At 46.1% G+C, this 10,167-nt stretch overlaps 1 pseudogene; it reads right to left on the reverse strand.

Moving 5' to 3' along the window:
• Positions 1-2,038: 2,038 nt before the first annotated feature.
• LOC116547193 lies at positions 2,039-9,803 on the reverse strand (annotated as a pseudogene).
• Positions 9,804-10,167: the final 364 nt, after the last annotated feature.

Here is a 10,167-nt window from a genome sequence, read left to right on the forward strand (position 1 = left end):
TAGACTGAACTCCATGTTGGTCTTCTGCCTGAGTTGTGCTGGCTGGCTGAGTCTTACAGTACCTACTTCCACAGCAGGCGTGGGACCTTGTTTGTAATCAGTTTGGCTACCTCTGCTGTAATCCCTTCCCACAGATACCAGGCTCACTGATAAAAAGAGGACACTACACCCTCCACTCTCTTCTAGAACTGGTAGAGACTCAAAATAAATTGATTCAGTAAACATGGAGATCCTTTTAGATTTGTTGTTAGATCGGACTACATTCACGCTTTCCTCTGGTCTTAAATTTTTTATTAAATAAATAAAAGATTTGTTGTAGAATGTGAGGACACAGAGGTGTTAGCAGTCTTTGTTTTTTATTATAGCAGCTCACAGTTATCTAGGAAAATAAACATGTAGTGCATGTGGTTTAAGATGTGGGGTAGGGCCGGGCGCGGTGGCTCAAGCCTGTAATCCCAGCACTTTGGGAGGCTGAAGCGGGTGGATCACGAGGTCAAGAGATCGAGACCATCCTGGTCAACATGGTGAAACCCCGTCTCTACTAAAAATACAAAAAATCAGCTGGGCATGGTGGCGCATGCCTGTAATCCCAGCTACTCAGGAGGCTGAGGCAGGAGAATTGCCTGAACCCAGGAGGCGGAGGTTGCGGTGAGCCGAGATCGCACCATTGCACTCCAGCCTGGGCAACAAGAGCGAAACTCTGTCTCAAAAAAAAAAAAAAAAAAGATGTGGGTTAACTATAGACAAAAAAGACAGTTCCTTATATTAAAAGAATAAATTAAGTACAGTGAGAATATAGAGGAGAGATTGAAGACAGCCTGTTAGAAGACAATATTCAAGCTGCAGGGAAGAGAATTTTGCCAGGATGAGAAAAGTACAGCCCAGTTTTGGGGATTAGGTACAAAAGGCACAAGGCTTAAAGCCATGGAGAGGCAGCCTCATGTGTGACTAGAAATAGTGTGAAAAGCCATGGAGTTCATGTTAATTTCCAAAACAAATTAAATTATCAAAACCATTAAATAAATTCTAGATTTTTGAATGAAATCATAGCATGGATCATCCCATTTCTGGGCCCTCTCCTAATGATATGCCTAGGACTAATGTTTTTACCCTGCCTAATTACTCTTTTTTCAAAGATTTTTAACTGACAGGATCATGGCCATTTCACAGACAACTACCCAAAAACACCCACAGACAGCGTTACTCCTTCAGTCAATCTGAGACCGGAAAACTCTCCATCCTGCCATCAGCAAGAAGTAGCCAGAAAGAAGATGCCACCTCTCATCCTTTTTATAAACATAGGGTCTGGATTAACAGAGCAGGAGCATCGCCATCTTGGACAAGCACCACCATTTTAAAGTTCCCCTTGATCAACAGCCTAATTCCAACCCAAAGACCATCATCCTAATGGTTAATGCCAGCATGCCCATGTACCACAAATGACATCTCCGACCAGAAACATTCCAACTCTAAGATAAACCCCTCCCTGACCAGAGACATGCCAGCCCTGAGATAACCTCCCCTCTGGCCGGAGGGATGTCAGCCCAAGGTAACCTCCCCTCTGACCAGAGATATTCCACCCGGCAATAAACTACTTCACACAGAAACATTCCAAACCCATGATAAACTCTCTCACCCTAAAACCCTTCAATGCTCTTAGTCTGTAAGAGAAAGTGCTCCTGACTGCAGTTGGCCAAAGCCCCTCTCAAGTTTATTTCCAAAATAAACCTGTCTTTGACCATTGAGCCACGTTGTATGTTTCTTTTCTCTTTCTTTAACTCTTACATCCTGGTCACTCATATTTGGCTCAGAATAAATCTCTGAAAATATTCTACAGAGTTTGACTCTTCATCAACACACAAAAGACCCAAAAAGACTGAATGAAACAGAGCCGCAGAAGCAACCCCACAATCAAACACGAGGGACTCAGATGAGAATGGACAATAAGCTTTTATTGTGTCATTGCACTGGAAGGTTGGGAATTGCTTACTGCTACAGCAGAGTGGATTCTATTCTAACCAATACACAAAGAAAGAGATCACAGGCCCCCTGCCTGAGCAGAAGGGAGGTGGTAGATGAAATGAACTCTAGGAAAAGCCACTAGCCTCCGGCTCATGGTGTGGTAGGACTGACCCATCTCTTGGAAGCCCATGCCCTGGTAGAGGGCCAGGGCAGAGAACTACACTGTATTCATGCCAAGGACAACTTCACTATAGCCCTGGTCCCGGGCAAATGGGAGGACAGTCCTGACCAGGGCTTTTGTTCTCCTCCTATGACGGTGCTCAATATCCACAAAGAGGTGAAGCAGCCGCAACTGCATCTCCCTCAAGGTGGGATCGTCAACGGGCAGAGCTCCCACCATGCCCAACACTTTCTCTTCAGACTCAGCCACCAAGAAGCAGGAGCCACGCTCACTCAGGTAGGATTTGGTGATGTCAGACACGTCTGTGAGCAGTGTCCTGTCTTCATACTTCCTCCAGGGATATTTGGAAAAGAACCACAGGGCACAGAGGAGGCTGAGGCTGAGGCTGAACACCATGAGGAGCCAAGAGCCAGAGAGCAGGAGTTGTGTGAGTGGCCCCCCGGGTAAGAGCACAAGTGCTCGGGGCAGCTTCAGCAATTGGAGGAAGGTGGTCAAGGTGTGCTCATTCACCCCCGTGAAGAAGAAGCCCACGACACACTTGCGGTCGCGCTCTCATTATTTGCAGATGTGATAAGGAGCCGTGGACAGACTTCTGTGTCTGAAATCTCAAAGTTCAGAAGAGAGAGCTAGACTCCCTGCACACCGTTACAGCAGTCCTGAGGAAGAGAAAGGAAACCAGGTGAATGCCTGCATGGCTTCCAGCCTTCCAGGAACGGGAGACCTGCTAAAGGGCATGTCTTTCTGCTTTTGCCCATGAGGAAGCAGGCCTCTGCCACTGGGAGAAGGTAGGGTCAGAAAGACCTGCACTGGAATCTGGTTCCATCCCTTTTTAGCTGGGTGACCTCGGGCATGTTGCTTACCCTCTCTGAGCCTCTGTTTCTTCATCTATAAAGCCTTGATAAATGAACTACTCACCCCTCCTCCCTCTTTTCCCCTTTCCTGGATCTCTCAGGTTTTTGGTGCATTGAGGGGGCACCTACTGCAGGCAGGCCACATATCCAACCCCTTTGTTCTTTCTCCAAGGACCATACATTGCAGAAAACCTGTATTCAAACACAAGTTTCAGGAAAGACACCTTCTCCCTTGATAACAAATGTTTAGGTTGCTGAGAAGAGCATAAGGGCCAAGCACAAAAAACAGCCCAGCCTCCAGATCCCAAGGAAGGTGCAGGCTGAGAACCCTGTCCTTCCACCCATGTCCCCTCACCTGTCACCACAAGAGACTTGAGTGTCCAGAGAGCCTCAGCTCTCAGCCGCTCACTGGCATCAAGAAGATAGTGTCCAGGGCCCAACCACCCCTGGAAAGCAGGCTAGCTGCCCCTTCATTGGTTGGCTCCTGAATTTTTGGTAATCATAAACCCTGGGGTCAAATTGCTGGGCTGTAACACAGCAGGGAGTGCATTCCCAAGTGCATTCCTCTATGTGGTTGCAGGGAATGAGCCCGGGGCAGGAGAGCCCGGCAGGCTGAGGGTCTGCAGTGTGCCAGGCCTGGACTTGGCATGAAGGCACCAGATGTCAGAGGTGTGGCTGCCACCCAGGAGGACACCCCTGATGGGGCTCCGGGAACAGGACAATGGTGGAGATGTCACATCCAGAATAACTGTTAGGAGGGTGAACTTGACAGGAGTTTTACATCGCAGGAATCAAAAAGGCACCTAAAATTACCTTAAGTAATAGAGGCGCAGGAAACCACCAACTCTAGGAAGACAGACAGGGTGGCCTGAAAGTGGGTTTGATCTGGTGTTTTTCTGCCATTCTGTGCGTGGCATCAGCTTTCTCATGAGACTGGCACTGTATAGGACTTGGGTGTTTGCCAGCCCAGTTGAAGCTATGTGCTTCATTGCTCACCACCAGCAGACAGGTGGGGGCTATCCCCCGCAGTCCAGGTGACAGAGAAGGTTTACATGGGGACTCAGTCACACTTTCTGGGGACTAGATGTACATTTCATAGCAGGAGCCAGGTTATACTAAAGAGGCCCTGGCCCAGGGATACCAGCACCCCATAGAGATGGAGATTTCAGGAAGCTCAGGAGCTCAAGAGCTGAGTGGCAGTGAGCACTGCCCACAGAGGGGTCGCTTTTGAGTCAGGAGGGGTGGGAAACAGGTGCAGATCGGCAGCTGAAAGAGGTCCACCCAGGTGAGCACAGGTGAAACTGATGGTGGACAGAGGAAGAGTGTGCTGATTGGGAGGGGAAGGTGGAGCCTGTAGCCAGTTTGGGAATTCCCAAGTTGAGCAAAGGGTGTGCCAAGTCCTCTGGCTGGGCTTGTTAACAAAAGCACCTAACTCTTAAATTATCTGTAAGAGGTTTCTTCTGAGCCAATTAATGGCCATGGCCTGGGGAAGTCTCAAAGGGTCTTGAAAAAGTTTGCCCGGGACAGTCGTTTTATAGATTTGAGGGGACAGGAATTGGAGTAACATCATAAATCAACCCATGGAAGGTGCACATTGATTCGGCCTAACAAGGTGGGATATCTTGAAGTAGGGTGGGGGAGGTTGTTATAGGTCACAGGTGGATTTTAAGATTTTTCTGATTGGCAATTGGTTGAAAGAGTTCAGCTTTGTCTAAGGACATAAAGTCAGTACAAATGAATGCTTCAGTTCAGAGAGAGAGTCTGCCTCTGCCACGTGATGCTGTCCCAGAGTCAGGGAGGTAAGTCAGCTACAGTATTCTGGGTCAATTTAAAACCCACTGAAAGAGACTCCATGGTTTCTAGATGTATGTTAATTTTTGCTTAGCATGGCCTCTCATGTTGTTCATAATCTGTACCTGATTGTCACAGAGTCTGTTCTGAATAATCTAATGACACCTGTTTTAGCATTCTTGCTGGTCAGTTTCGGGCCCTATACTCCAAAGTACAGGCTCTCATAAGGCTTCTCTTCCATCATGGCCAGGAATTTATTTTTTCAGGTTTCCCTAGGGTCCCCTTGACTAAGAGGGGGTCTGTTCCATTGGCTGGGGTCTCAGGATTGCAGGCCTTAGGACAGCCTCACAGCATGGTGCAGGGCGCTTGGCTGGATTTTCCTGAACCCTGAACTCCATGGTTCATGGGATAAGGGAACTGTGGGCCACCTGGATTCGGCTGAGATTCTTTCCCCAGGTGCCGGTGCAAGAGGGGAAGACAGGATGCTTTGGGGTCAGGGACAGAGGCTCCTGTCACTGAGACTTTGTACTCCTGGGAAGAGACTATTGTTGCAGTTCATCTGCTTCTCTGTAGCACTGATGTGTAGCCCCAGCAATTCCAGTCCACTCTTGGCAGCCAGCCTTGAACATAGAACTGACCAGCCACATGGAAAACCTGAAACAAAGCCTCTAAAATGCAGCCTTTCAAAAATGCTCACCAGAGCTGTGTGTGGTTGCTCACACCTATAATCCCAGCAGATGGATCACCTGAGGTCAGGAGTTTGAGATCAGCCTGGCCAATGGAATGAAACTTCGTCTCTACAAAAAATATAAAAATTCTCTGGGTGTGGTGACATGGACCTGTAGTCCCAGCTACTTGGGAAACAGGCAGGAGACTCATTTAAACCCAGGAGGCAGAGGTTGCAGTTAGCCAAGTTAGCACCACTGCACTCCAGCCTGGAAAAGAGAGTGAGACTCTGTCTCAAAACAAAAAACAAAACAAAACATTTGCCAGAGTTTCTTAATCAGACTTGGCGTAGCCAGTGAGCTACTGCTGCCTGCCGTGACGTGGGTGCTGTTTTTCCCACTAAAAGCCCAGACCTCTGCCTTGGGAGACAGGGCTCAGCTGCAGCCTCCTCAGCTAACCGTGAAGGGCTGTGTGGGCACCTCAGGGGCTCCTTAAACCCACAGTGGTGTGCAGATTTGTGGGCTCACTCTCTACATCAGATCTCCAAAGGTGTCTGCGATCCCAAAAGGTTGGAAACTATTAAACTTGATCATTTCTGAAATGTCTTCCAGTTAAAAAGTCCTCAGTTCCAGTTCATTTTCAATTCCTAAATAAAGGGATGGGTCCTGGAGCTTCCCGGGAAGCCGGCCTGCAACTGAGCACTTGCTGCAGATAATGCCGGAAGTGCAAACCCAAAGATGTGTGTGTCTGGCCTGCATGTGGAAGCTTTCATAGTCAGGTCTTGCTTTGTGACAGTGAGGGGTGACCAGGGAAGCCTATGTGAGGGGCAGGGGGAGACCAGCAGCCCAGCCTGGGGAGCTGCCTTAACCACAGCTCACCTCACTTCCTCAGAGCTAAGGTTTTCTTGAAGGGAATATGCAGATTTGTAAAAATGCTAAGCAAGCTGGGTAGTTTTTTTTTTTTTTTTTTTTGCATATGGAAAAAAAACAAATTTTCATTCCAAAGACCCTGTGTTGGGCTTGGAAGAACTGGTGGCACAACTGAGGAGTCCCGGAACACTGCTCTCAGAAACAGTGTTAGGGCAATTAAAAAAATTAAAAAGACAACAAAGAGGCTTAATTCTCCCTGTTAAGAACAAGGGAAGCGGTGTCCTCTCTCCCTTTTCTTAGACCGTTTTCTTTGGAAAACTTGTCATTGTAAATCCTTCCTCTGCTCCTTTGAGGGGCATGCAAAGCTTTTTGACAGTGAAATAAGCCTCTTCTCAGCTTTGCAACCCAGGACTGTGTTCCTGAAGGACCTGGGAGTCCAGTCTTTGAAATGCCATCATCAGAGCAGCCAGGGCCCTATCTGCCAGCCTCAGTGGGAGCCTACCATTCGCTCTGAGTGACAAATCTACCTCCCGACATAAAGATAACAGTTTATTTTCCTTTGTAACAAGGTAATTAGTAAACACAGGTGGTCAGGTAAATTGGGGTTGAATCTCCAATGAAATGAGTGTCACCAAAGGTGCTGTGCAGTCCCCTGACTAAGCATGGCTTTTCTTGAGAGTGTGCAGTGTGCAATGGGTTGGACCCATTGGCTAGTTTAGCGATGAGATTTCTGTCTTTGCAGCGCCTTAGCGGATCATTCCCTGTGATGTGCATCTCACTCTGGGTTAATGCCTCTTCGGTGATGAAAGTGTTTTCTTCTTTTACCTCTGCAGTGGCTTACTGGGATAGATTGATTGTAATTCTATTTTTGCACCACTAGAGGACAGACTTTGGGGTTAGGCAGCTGGGGAGGAGTTTAGAACCTACGCCTAGGCCTTCCACACTCCTCAGGCACCCAGTTCATCAGTAGCAGAACTTAAACCCAGGACTTCCTGGACTCCATACTGACTGGAAAAAGGAATTCATTCTCTTTCATTGCTGACATTCCTGGGTGAGTGTGTGTAGTAGTTACACTTTCCCCATCCCACCACAGGGGACCCCAAGAGGCCTGGCCCTGCTTGCCCAGTGCACCCCTGAAAAAGGGAGGCTGGGAGATGAGGATCCTGCCAGGGGCCAGGTGTTGGTCAAGGTGAATATGAACATGGAGGAAGAAGATGGAGTCCTCCCCTGATGGGGTCAGGGATGTGGTGGGAGTGCTCAGGAAGCCATGGCTCCCGGCTGGGGCCAAGGACCTTCCTCAGCAGCTGGAGTCTGACTTCTTGGGGTTGTGTTCTGACTCCCCTTCCCACACAGGCTGTTTCCTTCTAGAGGCCCAGGGACAATGGCAGGTTCGCAGTGGCACTGCAAAGGTAGGGTTGGTGGGGGTTCCTGGGGAGCAGTCCTGCTGTGGCCCTGGCTACCCCCTTGCCCAGGCTCCATGTACACCCTGAGTTCCCCTGGCACAACTTTTCTTCTTTCCATGAGGAACACCCTCACTTCCACCTGGGCCTCTGTCAGGAAGAAGGGTGGGAGCTCTGCCAAGGCATCCCTGTGAGTGACCACCCGCAGTGGGAGGCATCTGCCAGGCCTCTGCACAGGAGCTGCATGGGCCTTGTGTGTAAAACTGGGGTAATAACAGTATCTGCCTCATGAGGTTGCTGTGAGAATTAAATGGGTTCCTACAAGTGAAAAACACTTAGAACCAGGATCCAGGGGCTTGCAAGGGGTGAGCTGGAGTAGCCATGGTAAGTAAGAAGAGGGAGGTGAACTGATGGATATAAAATCACCAAGGCAAAAATTTAAAAAACAAAAACAGTAAGCAGCTGGGTGGCTCATGCCTGTAATCCCAGCACTTTCTGGGGTGCAGCAGAAGCATCACTGGAGTCCAGGAGTTTGAGACCAGTCTGGGCAACATAGTGAGACCTCATCTCTACAAAAAAAAAAAAAAATCACTAAGGCAAGAAACTAGTATACTGTAGGCATTCCATAAGTGTACAATTTTTATTCCAATTATATAAAAATAAAATATATTTGAGTAGAAACAGAACTCTCGTAGGCAATAACAAATAATAGTAACTCGTTATCTTTTAAAATAATATGAGGTAGGACTAGAAGTGTTTTTTATACCATTCTGTGATTCAAACTTTTCTATAATGCACATGTATTAGTTTTATAATCAGGCAAGGAAAATCAATGTTTTCTTTAATGCTGAGAATTTCTGTTAATATTTTTGACATTTCACAAAACATCTTTTGTTGACATTCTACAAGTGATACCATCCAATAATGTCCCAATACTTTCTTCTTGTGAAGTGAGTTTATATATCTGAAAAAATGAAAGACAAATTATGACTTGCTGATAGTCATTCACTAATAATTGCCATTATATAAACATGTGTAAGTGAAATCATTCCTCATTCAATCATTGGGTTCATGGTATAACAATGAATGTGATTAAAATATTCAAAATCGATGGCAATTTATTACTTGCATTCCCTTTAAATTGCTGCTATGGAGGCAACTCTCAAGAATATGAAAACCAAATTTCTATCCATTGTGAAAGCACATATCTAGATATAACTTCATATTAAATTTATTTTACATTTTAAATATACTATGTAAGTTTGATATTTAAAGGATTCACTTTCTTAATGTGGAGAATGCTTATGTCAGCTGAGTTTGTAATTATATTTTACATAGCCCCACACCTCCCAGTTCTTCGTATCTATAATTATTGTTTAAGTAATTTAAAAAATTAACTTTCTCAAAAGTTCAAAAAAAAAAAAAAAAGGAGCCCTGTTGATCAATAGGCAAACATCATCAGCATTACTGCTCATCTGTCACACTCCTTATAAAAACATGGACTGGCAAATCTTTTTGACTCTGTAATATTTGTTATTTCAGGAAGATTTTCCAGAGAAACCTGATGACCTTCTACTTGAGATATCAGGTACTCTTGATTTGTTTTTCTTCCTCTTCAATGTAAACAATTAGAAGTGTCTTTTGCTGAGATACCAAATTTTTTCAAAGCCTCTGAAATCTAAGAGAAAAAAATGAAAACAAACAAAAAAGCCAAGATAATTAACCATTATTTCCTATGTCTGAAACATTTCCTCATCTGCCTTCTTCCTTGGTCAGGCTCTTATTTTTCATGTCCTAACAGTTCTCACTGCCTAGGTTTTCACTTCCAATAATTCTTTTCCAACATCCATTGGTACTTCCTTGAAAGCACTCCCTACTTAAAGGTACGCCTTGTTCCAATGGAATCAGGCCCAGCCTTCTTGGCACTGCATGAAACCACCACCTCCCTCTGGTGCCCAGTGGCCCTCCAGCCAGGTGCTTCTGCCTTCTGGCCAGTCTGGCCTTCCTGGTGATCCAGTCACATTTCATGCCCTTCTGCCTTTGGCCAAGCTTTGTCCTCTGCTTACATGTCCCTTCGGCCCATGGCTTCGCTGCTGAACACGTGCTTCAAGCTCCACAGTTCCGATGCCACTCCCCACTACACCCTCCTCCGTCCAAAATGAATGGCTTAATTGCATTTCCCATTATATCATTTATCTTAGGGCATTTTAACTTCTATCTTGTTTATCGGGCCTCTCCTAAGGAACAAAATTGTTTCTTCTGCCCCTAGAACTGTAATGGAACAGGGAAAAGTTCAACAGATGTTTACTGAATTCAGGAGTTTCTTGAATTATGTCCAGTGATCTCAAGGAAACGATAATTAGTAAATCTTATTCCAGGTAACGGGCAACTCTATTACCAGGCTGAGATAACTGCATTTTATCAACTTTTCAATCATCTGTATTTTA

The sequence above is a fragment of the Sapajus apella genome, unplaced genomic scaffold, assembly GCF_009761245.1.
Source record: "Sapajus apella isolate SASKATOON/1434 unplaced genomic scaffold, GSC_monkey_1.0 scaffold2325, whole genome shotgun sequence".
Classification (NCBI taxonomy): Eukaryota; Metazoa; Chordata; class Mammalia; order Primates; family Cebidae; genus Sapajus; species Sapajus apella.